This window comes from Archocentrus centrarchus, chromosome 14 (genome assembly GCF_007364275.1).
Source record: "Archocentrus centrarchus isolate MPI-CPG fArcCen1 chromosome 14, fArcCen1, whole genome shotgun sequence".
Taxonomy (NCBI): Eukaryota; Metazoa; Chordata; class Actinopteri; order Cichliformes; family Cichlidae; genus Archocentrus; species Archocentrus centrarchus.
The window spans coordinates 28,892,116-28,907,232 of record NC_044359.1 but is presented as its reverse complement, the minus strand read 5'-3'; the positions used below and the strand labels follow the sequence as shown (position 1 = coordinate 28,907,232).

At 40.9% G+C, this 15,117-nt stretch overlaps 1 protein-coding gene across 1 annotated transcript in view; it reads right to left on the bottom strand.

Moving 5' to 3' along the window:
- Nucleotides 1-15,117, bottom strand: part of LOC115791818 (roundabout homolog 1-like) — an 80,753-nt gene that overhangs the window by 29,249 nt on the left and 36,387 nt on the right. The gene's annotated exons all lie outside the window — the stretch shown is intronic.

Genomic DNA, 15,117 nt, shown 5'->3' with positions numbered 1-15,117 from the left:
CCTTTTTTGTTGCAGGAACTGGGCTGTGATCTCAAGTCTTTAACCACTTGACCAGCAGGATACCTTGTACTTGACCTTCCATGTCAAAAATACAACCTTACACGTTCCATTTATAGCAACATGATTGTTTACCAGCTCCGTCAGCCCCCTTTTGACAGCAGCACAGAAAAACTTACCCAAAATAAATTTACAGAGCTACGCTGTTAGTAGTCTGTTAATATTAATATAGTATCATCCACACATCTAAATTGTATTAATTTATCAGTCTGTCAGGGTCCCTCACGGGGTTACCCCCTTACTCGTGCAGGGTCTGTTGAGACTAGCTGCTGAGAAAGTTGGTTCTTTTAATGGCTGACAGTAAGATGAGAAGATAAAGCTCTGCAGTAAAGGTGGGATCCAGCAGACTACACCAGCAGCAGGCTGAAAGCTACCACAGCAATTTATCATCTTTCCACAACGACTAGTTTGTGCACAGAAAAAGATCTTCCAGCCAGCAGCTGTACCGGAGACTCGCATCGACTCCAGTGTGAATTCTGATGGTCTTTCATGTCTCCACCATAGACATTATATTTTGGTGTTTGGAGCAAATTTTTGATTGGCTTCCTGCTTATCTGAAACCTATTCAAAGTCCCTCTGAATAATGTCATATTGTATGTACATATGGGGCTATCATTTGCAAGATTGCAACAAGAATGTAACAGAAATTGGGACGTGTAGAACAGGAGCAAAGTTCTTTGTAATGAAAAACAACTTTGATTCCATATCACTGAGCAAATTTATGCCCCTGATGAGGTGGACGACATGTGCTAATGTAGACGCCCGTGCATGAGTGACTGCTGTTAAGCATTCCCAGTCTTAAATTACAGGAGGGGCTTAGAACCTGAAACAAGCGGCGGGAGCCGAGCCAACGCAGACCGAGCAGAGAAGCAAACGTCAGTAGAGCTGGGGTGAAAAGACAGGAAACAATGAGGAAAAAGCATAATCATTCCCATATGGCAGCAACAACCCGTTCACCTCTGGCTTCGCATTTGTACATAACACCGAGCAGGCCTCAGATGCCTGATGAGCACTGTGGATATGGGAGAACAAATTGGGATGACCTTCTAATTGGAAGTATTTTGGCCCACGCATTTCTTTGAGACCCACTCTGCTGCTTTGCCCCTCTGATCCTCTGAGCAGGGCTGTGACTGCCTGACCGAGTGCTGATGGGAAACAGCTGTCTTACACAACCCCCCCACCCCCAACCCCTCACCCCATTCCCCAATGCCGCCAACACCAACCATGTCACATGATAAAAGGCACTCCCCGTGGGACGCAAAAACATGGTTGGGGTTACCTCAGACAGGAAGAAAGTGAGACCATCATAATTCTGTGCACAGTGTGTGCGTGCATGTTGACTGATTGACTGATACTATCGTTTAATTCCAATGGTGGGTTTCACATCTGCTTTTACTATTGCGTGAGGTCCAAATGTTTTCACAGAAATTGAAAGCCTGGACTGTATCCATAAACTCCTGCGTTAAAGATGCAGTTTTGGTGATAGCACTGGAGTTAGCATAAGAAATAAGGCAAGAAGAGATTAAGGATGATAATCAGAGGGAGCATGTGAAGGTTAGGTAAGAATGCCTTTGTAAGTGTGCACACATTTGTGTGTATGTGAACAAGGAGAAACTGGGTAGTTTTTCCATGTCATACTATTGTGCTGGGTAAGCACATAGATTATCTGTAAGCTGTGATTGTAGTTTGGAAAATGTGTCTGCTTATTACATTATAATAGGAAATCATGCATGCCCAAGTTAAAACCATGAAAGCTTATACCAGTGCTTGTACTGTGATCTCCAAACCTAAACTATGCATGCTAAGGCTGTTTTCTTCTCTCCAGTTTCTCCACAGTCGTCCAAATCCTCGTGTTTTCCTGCATTAGTGTCTTCTCTTGTCATCTACTGGCTCCACACAGTTAATAGAATTTCTGCATATCTAGAAACGCATCCTGGCAATCTGCTTTCTAGGAGTGATGCTGCACATAGAGATTTAAAGTTTTCAGGCTAGACACCACCATGTAGCCTTCAAATCTCCTAAGTCAGCAGCATATGCATGACTTAGCTACATGGACAGGAGGAATTAAAAAGAAAAACATGGTGATTTTAAGGGAGCTTTCTTGCCATATATTTTTCTCATCATGCTGATTGTGAAACCATTATTAATTCTCTTGCATGTTCGTTCCAGCTTCAAAAGCTTTTAGCGTAACCGTATTTTAATGCATTGTACCCCGCTTTAAAAAAAATCTTACTTTTTTATTGCACAAGCTGTTAAATGAATTGGAATTTCCCAGGTTTTTGAGAGCATGTAGCATGCAAGTAGGCCCTGATTCAGTGAAAACCACCTTACCAGCTTCTGAGACCAACCCAGCTTGCCTATTTAGCTGAAGCTTTGCACCTCTCCTTGTCTTCTTTTCTGCCTCCATCTGATCCCTCCAGATGAGAATCTCATAGCCCACTTCAAAGCATCAGCCCTTGGCCTCACTAGTCTGGATCTGACAGTGTCTGACTTGTTGTTAGTCCTCTGGAGCCTGAACCACAGCTTGAAAGGCCTACAGTAGCAGGACTCCAATAATCCTCTCTGCAGAGCCCAAGGACCAAAAGAAATACAATCAAACCCCACAGATAGGACTAGGATTGGGCACAGACAGTAACCTTATCACACTACAGTACATCATTGTACAAGACAGCCAGAGACACCGTTTGTGGTGAGAGTCTCACTTATTTGCTACCCTGTAGTAGTCATAGTTGTTACATACTATGGATTCAGCTGAACAACTATTTTAGTAATGCATAATTTTTATGTCCCGGTCAACACTAACATTACTTAAAGGCACTGATGGTTCAAAATCAGATTTGCCAAAAGCAGAACCAGCTGCACATGCTTCTGCATTCAAGTCATATCCAAGGAAAACAATCAGAAACAGGTTATTTGAGTGTCTTTTTTAGAACATCTTTTTCTTTTTTTGAAGAAAAAAACCACAACACTTTAGCATTTCTTCTTTCATTATTATTAGTTTAATGTATATTTTCATAAATCTTATATCCTATTACAACACTTCACCCTGATAGCCTATTGCAATAGGCTGCTAGTAGAGAGATATTTAGCAATTTATTCCTTTTTGGCCAAAATGTTCATTTTTGTCAAAGCTGTTCACCAAATATCTAATAGTTTTTGACATTAGGTGAATATTATCAGTGCTTAAAAATGTTCATTTCTGCTCAAATACAAATCAGCCCTCATTGACTCAAATTTCTCAGAGCACCAACTTGAAAATGTGCACATAATAAATACCCAACGCTAACCTTAAAAATGCAGCTATCTTTCAGTCCCAGCAGAAATAAAATCCTTGGCTTTTCTCACAATCTATCTCCTGACCTCTCGCTACCCCCACCCCCTGGTGTGTTTATCCACCATCACCACCCTCCTCCACCACCACCTCCTCTTCTTCTCCTTGCTCTTAAAAAAAGCTACAGTCTGCAGAGGCAGAAAGCTTTGAGAGAAACAGTTGCTTCACAGAAAAACCAATATGTGCAGCTCATGTCTAATAGTTGGTAATATAGATTGAAAAGCAAAAAAAAAAGGGAGAGCGAGAGAGACCAGCAAATACACACTGCACTCTCACACAGAAGGTCCAGTGGGCCCTGTTCTCCTTTGCAAGCACCCACCAAAGCCAATAACAAAATACGAATTGCAACCAAGCAAATCCAATAAAATGAAGGTCTCACACATACAAATTAGAATGCATACATGAGCTCAGTCTCATAACTATGCCACACGAGATTTGTAAAATAAACACAAGCATCCAGAAGGCAGTGCACACTGCTCATAAACTAAACAAAAAAAATTCCTTGCTAGTTCTTCATAAGCTCCCCAATTTGAATTTCATTTTCTCCAATGAAATCATTATTCAAAAAAAAGGTCCCAAGGCAAACATATTTTCTTGCATGCAGGGTCATATATCTATCTTTTGTTTGGCAAGTCAATTAACTCAATATTGTGGCTCACTTAATAAGATAAATTTGCTTGTTATAATATTTGTTAGGTCTTTTAATACTGAACTTTTGGTTTTCTATTGCTGTCTTTATCTTTTAGATTCAGAAACAGTCCTTTTATGCCTTTATACAAACTAAATCACCATAGAAACCTTTGTGTGAGAAAGGCAAGTTTGGTAATGATGACCGCCCCACGTGTTTCTCTTCTTTAAACACACATTTGTATTTTTTTTTAAAAAGAAAGACAATAACTAAAAATACAGAGAAATAATCATATGTGCAGACTGGACAAGCATGTCATCTACTGAGAAGCACTACATTCTGACAGGGGCTGTGTACCATGGAGCTGTGCGAGTGTGTACAGTGATAGATGCACCGCTTCATCAGTTCTTGGAAGTTCTGACACTCTAATCCTGTTGATGTACGTGCAGAACATATCATTCAAGGAGCAGATATTAAAACCAGCTAAAAGGATTGCATGGCCTCTATTTTAATCTCCTTCACTTCGTCCCATCACTCTCCAAGAGGTAAGGCACTGCGGTGAGAATAAGGAGAGCGGAGATATGAAAAGACAGATGAGCATGAAGCAGATTAGGAGTATTAGTGAAGTGGCAGAAGAGCTGGGTAAAACAGCGGCTGAACAGCTCTAATAGGGTTAGGAAAGTTGTGAATTACTGTGTTAGATCAAATTTTTCAGGGCTAAAAACAAACAACAAAAAAAAAATGTCCACTTCAACTGTAACAATCTCAAGCCAATATTTTGTTTTTGTATATAATAGTTTCAGTAGTAAAACTGCAATTTAATGCCTGTGATGTAAAGTAACAGAAGCAATCACTGGGGATGTTAAATCAGTTTTCTGATCATCACTCGAGTCACATGTGTCAGTGTTCAAGTGTCAGATGGCCATATGGAGCAGGTGGCTGGTCATGTGAAAGCTCACATTTTTGCCTATATTTTGATACCAACTTCATGTAGCCGCCCTTCTTTTTCAAAATGTTTTTTTTTTAATAGTCATAAAACACACAAATGTGAAGCCTTCAGCGCTTAACTTTGAAATTCTGCTCTGATGCCGTTCATTTCTTCCTCTGTTCACTGTCAGCCTTTTTCCATTTTCAGATGTCTGTTCACATGCAGCTTTCTAAACCTAAGCCATGCTGCCATGTTCTTTTTAGAGAGAAGAGGTTTTCTCTTGGCAACCCGTCCAAAGGAGCCAGACTTATTCAGCCTTTTTCTAATTTTACTACCATGAACTTTAACATTTAACATGCTAACTGAGCTCTGTAGAGTCTAAGAGGAAATTCTTGGGGTTTTATTGCAGTTCTCATTGCACAGTCTGATCATTGTCTGACCTGAATTTGCTGGGATGCTCAGTCTTGTGAAGATTGTGCGTCAACACACACCTGAATGCTCCAGACCAGCAAACTGCCCAAACTTATGCTTTTATAGAGGTGACCACACTGATGATCAGTTAATCAAGTGCATACAATTAGCAGCGCCTGGCTGCTGCTTATCCTGATAATTCCTGTGGAAGCAGTAAGGATGTGCTTTTTCACATGACTGTACACTGTAGAACAGACGTGGTTCTGCTCTAATGTTATGTTGTAACTTGCAATTGTCATTATAAAGACATGCTGATTAAATATCTGTGAGGTACTGTATATTAGTATATATAAAAATGGTGTTACAGCCCTGCAAAACCAATGGTGAGTGTCTAAGTGACATGAACAATGACTATATTTAGATTTAAAAAGATGTATGCCATGGGCCTGTATAAACCCACAGGCTTTCAGCATGGTGTCCTCATCATCACTCATCAAAAGGGATTACCTCACACCTTACCTTTTAAATTAGAATTATTTGTATAATACTACTTCCTCTTGCATGTACTGAATACACACAATTAATGAACAAGCTAATTATTTTGAAGTATTTTTTAATTAATTTTGCCAAGGTGTGCTATTTAATTAAACCAATTGATTGTATTGGACAAAATAAATGAACAGAGAACAAATCAGACCCAGTTTGGCCAATTTAATAAGTGCAAATGCATTCAGGGAGCGTTTTCTTTCCTTGGGGCGCACAATAATTGTGAGAATGCAGCATTCTGTGAAACATGTTAGTGAAAGATAATCTGTTGAAGGTATGAGGTATGAAGATGCTTTTCATGCAGTCTTACATTTGCAAGGACAGAGCAGTACTTCTGGTTTCTGGTGATGCGAGCCTTGCATTAATTAATCTTTTAGAAGTCTAAATAAAATGTGTGTGGGTGGTGTCTGTGCTTTCCACCCGTTATTTTGTAAATAGCACACACTTTGCACACCAAGAGCTTTTAGACCCAATGGAATAAATCCATATAACCACTTATTAGGCTTAAGAAGTTGCATAATTACTTAAAATGTGAAATTGAATAATGTGAATACAATAGAATTCTTGGTGGATGACACTGAGTGACAGGCAAAGGGGCAGAGAAGAATATGACAATGTGATGACAGTAGGAGGGCGAAAAAGTTGTAGATTACGGGCAAAACTCAGGAACCGTTGACCTCAAAGCACAACGACCTAAATACTGAGATCTGTACTAACAACACCTTGCTAGAAGATGGCTTTCAATATGGTCCCATGTCACATAATCTTTGCTTTATTACTTTGAGGCCTATTCCATGTGTGATGTAATTTGCTGAGGATTGTATTCAGACAGTCAGGACATACACTGGTTAGTGATACAAAGCACACAAAAGCCTCACAAAAAAAGACTATTAATTGTGACAGCAATGGGAGACACCTGAATCCTTTAGCTAGCAGGAAATGCATGGCAGTGAGAATGGGAATGGTACAAAACCTAATCAAGTCCTCTTCTTCTGAATAATGGCGAGAACTGGAGGCAGTAGAAAAGTGGCCCTCTCTCTTTGGGGCAGGAGTCCCTCACATGAAAGCAGAAAAGCCACACGCGCGTGCGCACACACTCACACACACACACACACACACACACACACACACACACACACACACACACCACCCTTTAACCCTCTCATTAGTGTAATCCTGCATGAGAACAGTAAATTGTCATGAATAAATCCACTTAGAAGTCAGTGAATGAAAGACTTTCACTTTGAGATGGTTGCATTACCATTTCAATAAGCGTGCCACGCTGCAAAACGTTGGCAGTGTTTGACAGAGTAATTGGGAACATTAACGAGTAGATAAAATGTGGTAAGCGGAGGGAGGCGTGCGTGTAAGTACGTGTGCGAGTATGTCAATTAATTTTTTGCAGACACAAAAACACATTTGCAGATTTTCCACTAATAGGGCCAATGAATCCCCCTGAAGGAGAGAGATTGGTAAGAAAGACTTTACCGGCTTTGTTTGGCCAAACAAAAGAATTGGATAGCAGACAGTAGTCAGACCTTGAGACAAATGTATTCCAGTATATTGGTCCATGGAAACCTTTGTTTAAGCAGTATGACCTTAGAATGGTGTGTGGAAAATCTCCTTGGGCTAGCTTGATTTCTAAATAAGCACCTTTCACGAACTGTACACAAAAAGAAAAGAGGGGCAAAGTTTAGGGTATGTGCAATTACACCCTGCAGACAGAGCATAAATCCAACCCTGAGTGGGCTACTCTTTGTTTAAATGAGTATCTACCCTAATTCCTACCTGGCCTTTGTTTGTGAAAGAAGACAAAGTGGGTAGAGATAGAAATAATAAAGTGCAAAACCCAGGAGAGATGCTCCAAGGGAGGAGTGCACCCAGGTCACAAAGAGAGGAGGAGGAGGATCAGGAAGAGCTGGTAGTGGGGAGGGCAATGTATTGTAACAAAGAGAAAAGTGAGCCAGACAAAGACACAGAAGCCTGAGAGTAGAGATAGAGACACAAAGAGGTATAGTCAACGCAGCACTGAAAAAGACAACTTTGTAGTCACTGTTTGCATTATGGTGAGGCAGGTGCCAAATATGCAGGCGCTATGTGTTAAAACACACACACACACACACACACACACAATACACACATTCATAGTTACAGCTATGTTCTGCATCTTAATGTACCCCGAGGTGCCCTAGTCTTTCCCTCGTCATCAATCTGAGAGACAACTCAAGGCCCAGGAGAGAAGGAGGCTGTGGGCAAATATGTAACACACTCCAGTGTGCCAGGAAAAAAAAAAAAGAAAGAAAAAAAAAAAAGGGGGGGGGGGGGGGGGGGGGGGGGACAATATAAATCAGGCAAACGTACGAGATGGAACAGCGGGTTGTTTCGCATAAATATTTTGAGACTACAGAGTTATATTCGAGGGCATATTATGTTGATTGGCAGATATACATTGTGCGCTGAGATACACAACATAGCAGAACCGTTCTTTCATTCAACCGGGAAAAACTGCAGTATAAGAACATGCAAAGATGCTGACAGTGCAAGAAGAGATAGCAGAATTACATGAACCCAAGACACGAAAAGATGCTGCGTTTGACACCACACCATCGATAATTTCCACATAACTGAAGGATGCGTGAAGAGATGCAACACAAAGAGGAAAAAAAAGAGCGATTGGCTGATTTACATCCATTTAGCGCATCGTATCAGGTGTCAGATATTGATAATAGGATGTTCTGGCAAACATCAGTGCTTCAGTCATGCTTTGCAAGCATTTCTCTCTTTTTTCTCCATTAAAAAATATCATACACTCTCCTGTAACAGGGCTTTCTAGAAAAGAACCACTGGCCAAACATATATTTCTAAACACCTTATTACCATGAACTGCTGGAAATTAAATAAATTATCATATAAAACATCATAAATAATGCACAAATGAAATATATACCCTGTTAATGATTTAAGAAAAAAAAACAGCCTGAGGAGTTGAAGTCTTTGGCACTTGAAGCCCTTCAAGTCATGGCGAAGCTAAAAACCAGTAATTTAGAGCAGGAATGGGAACAGAAATCGGGTATTACGACAAGCTTGTTTGGTTTGGACCGAGCTGCGCCGGGGAGGAATAAATGGGAAGAGAAATGAATGAGGGGTGAAAGATGAAACTTTAATGATCCCCCTTGGGAAATTGGGTCGGTGCAGCAGCACAGGGAAGGGTACAGATAAGAACAGAGCAAATGCAGGTTTCCAGATAATGCAAGTAATTAACACAAGATAAACACATAAAAGACAACTAAACACATGAAAGTGACAAGTGATAAGATTAAGTACACTTTTATGTGTTAAATACACATGTCATAAGCCAAGTAGGTAGACTTAAAAGGCAAAAACGCATATGTAAACATCCACGGTGAGATGTTTAAATGATCCAAAATTGCAGATGGAGCACAGGAGGGAAGACAACCAGGAGGCAGTGCTGAGGCAGTGCCCAGCCCCTTAATTGGTAGGAAACAAGAGGACCCTGAATAAACACTTGTCACAAGACAGAGCCTGGCTCATTTTTCCTCTGCTCGCACTATCCTCTCCTCCCAACTCGTTTAACTGAAGCTAACTCAAAGTCATGCTCCCCTCAAAGCCTGTCCTCCTCTTTGCAGTTCCCCTTCACTCATCACTGGTCGCAGCTGTCTGGCCTCCATTCTGCCTTGTGTATCTGTCTGTTGCTGGGACAACAAGCTAAACACCATCTCAAGATTTCCAAATATCCCAACATACTGCTCTCTGCACCTACTACTCTAAATCTTAGTCTCTTTTTTTCTTCTTCCCTCTCACTGTGGCCTGCAATCCTCTCCTTAATTCTGCTTTCTGGTCTTCTTCCTAATTATCTCTCACCGAGGACAACATAGCCCCTACCACCCCCCCCGCACCGCTTCAGCTCTGCTACTGAGAGACCCTGATGAATAATTTCACGTTTTTCTAGCCTTCTCTTTCTCTCAACCTCAAATTGATTATTGTACAGAAAGCACAGCTAAAAGAGCAACCCGGTGGGTAATTTGTCTTTCTGACGATTGGAGTCCACGGATAGGTACGGTGGGGAGGGGAAAGCAGAAGGCTCGAAATTATATGCAAAGGGAAAGAGAAAAACGTGATTATACGAAAAAAAAATTAATATTGGATGTTTCGCCCGAGCCGTCTCTGATAGCTCATTCTGTTTGATGTCGTGGTCAGAGGCGTAATTGGGAAGAGTGGACATTTGCATGTGAAAATGTTCATACAAAAGTGAGCAAAGTGAAAGAAGTGCATCCTCGAGAAGCATCTGTAATTTCGTGAAGCACTTTGGAAAGTGCAGTTAATGCAGCGCCTGTCGTTTGTTCTCAATCACAAAATACCACAAAAGCCCTGGAGCTACATTCATCTGTCAATGTTTGCTTCCACTTAAATATGACTGACTGATGTGTTGTTGGAAGATGCTAACCTCCAGGTATTTCAAGGCTCCAAATACTGTGATACTCCCACTGGTTGGTGTGCAAGACTCTGGTGATGACAGGGAAGGAGGGTATCATTTGGGCACCACAGGAAAGATCACAAAGTGTGTGTGTGTGCAGATCCCTGGCCTTCTCATTAGTATGAGGGATCCCATAAATAAGCACTGCTGAGATAAATACCTTTATTTATTCCACTTTAACATTACGTGACTCACCTAACTGTGTGTGCAGATTAGTGGGCCAAAACGAGGTCAGCGGTGTGAGTCATTAGCAATTTTGGTTGAGGCAAGTTCACACCTGGATATTTTTTAATGACACTTTACTGTAATGTGATGCTGAAAGTTGCAGACATTCTTCATTTGCGATTTTTTATGCAGGTTCTACCATGTGCCTGTGAGTCTCCATCACTGCAGAGATAAGCTGAATCAGCCACCCACCAGCTCTCCTTCTCTCATCTCTCTGTCTTCTCCTGCATGTACTATACACCCTCATCACTTTTCATTCCCCCCTTGTGTTTTCCTGTCTTCTAACTCTTCTATCTCTGCTTACTCTCATCTCCTTTTGTTTCCTCTAAGCCATCTCACCATCTCTCAGGGCTTTGTTCCTCCCCATCTTCTTTTCTTTTCGTCTACTTCAAACCTCCTGTAAAGTCTTTTGGTAAGGCTAGATTTTCCTCGCTGATTTTTTTTTTTTTTTTAAGGCCTGAGCTTTCCTCATTTTCTCTTCCAGCCCCGTTGTGCATTCTCCACCCCCACCTCCAACCCCCAACCCTGCAAACCCTTCTAATGGATCCAGTGTCTGCAGAATACCAGAGTAAACCACACAACTGCACTGTGGCTTCATGTTTGTCTCTGCCTCAGTGTCTCTCTACTCCATCTATGAAAAAGGGGATACAAAAAAAAAAAAAAACCCTGAAAGAATTGAAAACTGCTGGGTGAACATAATAGCAGGAGAACTCGCCATAATCCAGTGTCTGATATTTCAAATAAAAACCTTCAAGTTCATATTTTACCTGGTGATCATCTATAAGATTTATTCAATACAGTCTGTTTTTTTTTTTTTATTAAAACTGCTTAGGTTTAACTTTCCTCTGTTCATGTAGTCATGGAAGCTACCATTAAACATGGAAGCTACCAATAACCCCAGTTATTCCATGTTCCAAAGAAACTGCTGTTGCTTCTGATAAACTCAGCAAATATTATGCATGAGAAGCTTTTTTCCCTAATTTTGTGCCATAACTTGGATCCCTAAGGAAATAATGGGAAAATTCTGCTTAGTAAACAATCCCGTCTCCCAGAAATTATGTTTTCATATTACTAATTTGCTGCAAATATATTTTGTTAGAACCATAACGACATTAGTGTTACAGTTTTTATCGACAAAGTAATACGTTTACAAATTGCTGCCATTAAAAGAGTCTGCAAAGTATTCAGCCTCAATTAAAGTTTATTTTGATGCTTCAGCAGAGCACTTTGTTGAGGGCAGATGATGGTCTGGGGAAAATACTGGGAGAAAAAATCTGTTAATTGAAGTAAATCAATGAATGCAGTTTGGGTGACTAATAGTTACAATGTTTTCACATGTAAAGAACACACTTTCTCCATAGTTAGTTTAAGAAGCAGAAATGCAAGTCAAAAATGAACCCCTGCACTCCACTTTTGATGAAAAAAGTAAAAGTGCACAGATTAAAAAAAAAGAATGCAAATAATTCCCACCTTGAATTTAAGGAAAATATAAGTCTGGTTTATATCCCGCTGGTTTTGATCCATGCAGCTCTTCATTAGAGCAACAAATTCATCCAGAGATAACTTTTCTAAAAATGTGGCAGCACAAACAGCAGGAATTCAAACAAGGCTACAGCTCTTTGCCTTGGAAGAGTGAACAACAGCAGGGCAGGCAGGGGGCTGGAACAGGCTCACAGGTACTGGTGTGATAGACAACATGATAAGAGACTGACGGGGACAAATTGTCACATCTCTGCTGTGCTCGGCACTCCACAGGTAGACAACATCCCAGGCAGGCCAAGACAGTGACAAATGGACACAATTTCCACGTATTTATCTTTGTGTTTCGTGAACCACAGAACACACGCTGGTCTGCCCCTCATAAATCTTTATCCTGTTAACACAACACCAATAAACCAACACATTAGCCCTCCCAAGCAGCACAAGCCAATCAAGCGTATCGCACAATGTGTAACGAACATGAACCTATTACTGACAAACACACACACACACACAAATCAAAAAGACATTATAAAATCCCTTCAGAAAAGTGCCCTTACTCACAAACATCTGCAAACAACACCAAAACATTCCCTGCTAAACAAAAAAAAGAGAGAGAGAGAGGAAAAAATATTGAAAGCATACTAGAAGGGATGCACTCACAGAATAAATCTGGGGGCAAAAACACGTCACTTATAACCCTGGTAATAAGTTTCCGCTGTGGAGATGGAAGGGGCTGGAAAAAGCTTTAGGGAGTCATGAGGGTCAGGGAAGAGGGAAGGCAGCATTTATACTGGTTAGATTTGATAAGGCCTGGAAATTGCTGAGTGAGGCATCCACTTTTAGAGACAAGCAGCCTGCCAGTCTCCCCCAGTGACTCGGGCAGGCTTGCCTCACATGACATGATGTCCCCTCTGCTATTAACCCTGCTGACAAAAGCTTGCCTCTTACACAAATATCTACATCATCAGCTGCCAATCTGACTGCTCCATCGACAAACACTGGACTGGAATTAATATTTCCGCCTCTGTAGATGAGCGCGCTCCCTCTGTGCACAAACAAAATCATTTTGCAGCCCCAAACAGCGCCCCCCCGTCTCTCTCACTGACATTAGCACACACTCACTGAAACTCTCCCTGCTGGTTTTGTCATATTACCTGACAGAACACCAACAGATTTTTTTGCTCAGTGCCAAGCAGTCAGTGGTGTGAATGGCTGAGCCGCTGGATTTAATTAGTGCCGCGCCCATATGGATTAGCAAACAGACAGGCGCACACACAAGCTGAAAGTATGTCACATTCCCACCTGATCAGCTCTTAACATTGCCCTTGGTGGCATGCAAACACAGATGCACACTTGAATACACACACCAGGGGGAAAGAAAGAGGGTGGGGTGGGCTGAGCTTTAGAATCTGGTGATTTCTTTGCTGTAAATTTAATTGGTTTTAGCAGCAGTGCAAAGAAAATGTTAAGGTTGGCTTGCTGCACCATGTGCACAGAGACAGCTGCTCTGATGGGTAGGAGGTAGGAGGGAGCAAAGTGAACATACTGCTAAATAGATTATTTTAAAAACCAGCCAGGTTGATAAACAACATACTGTCAGCCTGGCAACACAGGGATGCAGATGGATGGAAGGACATGCAAACACTTGTACCATACTCTGTAAATATTCACTTTGCCTCTAATTCCACTGAGGCCCACACAAAGGACATATTTCTGTCTAGTGTTGTTAATCTCCTGTGGTAATAGGAGTTGCTGGTCATTTGTGAATCCACATGTCTAGACAACCCTCTTTTAATGGTATGTTACCAACTATCTGTTTCCTTATCCCACTGGTCGTACATAACCGGTATAGAAAAGTTACTAAAAGCAGCACAAGACACGCCAGAATCCAGTGAAAAGTACACGTTATGACATCACAGATGGTTTTCAGGTTGTTTAATTATGATTATCTCACATAGGCTTATTGAAATGGAGCTGGAGAACTCTGTACTTCCCATTTTGGTTTTTTTTGGTTTTTTCTGCACTCTTTTAAGGTAGTTCTAAAACTCATGTCTAAAAAAAAAAACACAAAATAACATCTTATTTTGGTGCAAAGTAGAAATAAAAATATCTCATAACCATTTTCCTTTAAATACTGCAACAGCTCAAAACTCATTTTGATCTGACAGTGAATTCTAATAGAGCAAATGGCATCTATTCCTTTCCCACTCAAACCCTCAAGTGCTTTCCCCACTATGTAACTTGTGTAAGTGGATATGATCTCACTGGTAAAGGGAGTTTCTTGGGATGCTGAGAGCAGAGTTCAGTCAATACGGTCGCTAAGGACACAAGGCTCTGCAGCAGGGGATTGATGTGGCTCCGGCTCTGCATAAGTTATAAAACAAGAAGCATACAAAGAAGCAGAAAAGATGTAAGCATGTCAGGTCGCTAACTAACGTAAAGCCTACCACAACCAGGTGAGTTATTCCTGCACTTTTTCTTGCAGACAACAGCAGATGTAAACAGTCTTTGGACTCAATTGGCTCAATAACAAGTCAGCTTTTTTCTTCTTGGCCATGTAATCTTAATATTTGGTCATGTTAGCAAAGCTGTGAAGCAAAGCTTGTTAATTATTGTTCACAACCCAACCAGCAAGGTTCAACCAATAGTTTGGTATCTTGATAGAAACAGATACCTTCTCTTTTACTTTGATATAGTTTATGTGACTCTCTCATTGCTGTTTATAACCCTGATTCAATATCCAAAAGGTAACACGTACAAAGTAAACTATCATTTAATATCATTTAATGCACACTACGCTGCCTCTTGCAGAGGAAAGTAGAATGCCTGCTTTGCATGAAAATTACAGTTTTGTTTTTGTTGATTGCATATTCAACAAAGACAAAAGCATCGATGAGCTCTGCTCCAGTACACGTCACCATTCAAGCCCAGCAGAACTTGTAACCTCAGAAGTTAGTGTTGCAACCACTCACCACAAGACATACTGGTGCTTTAACACTTTGACCTGGTGACCA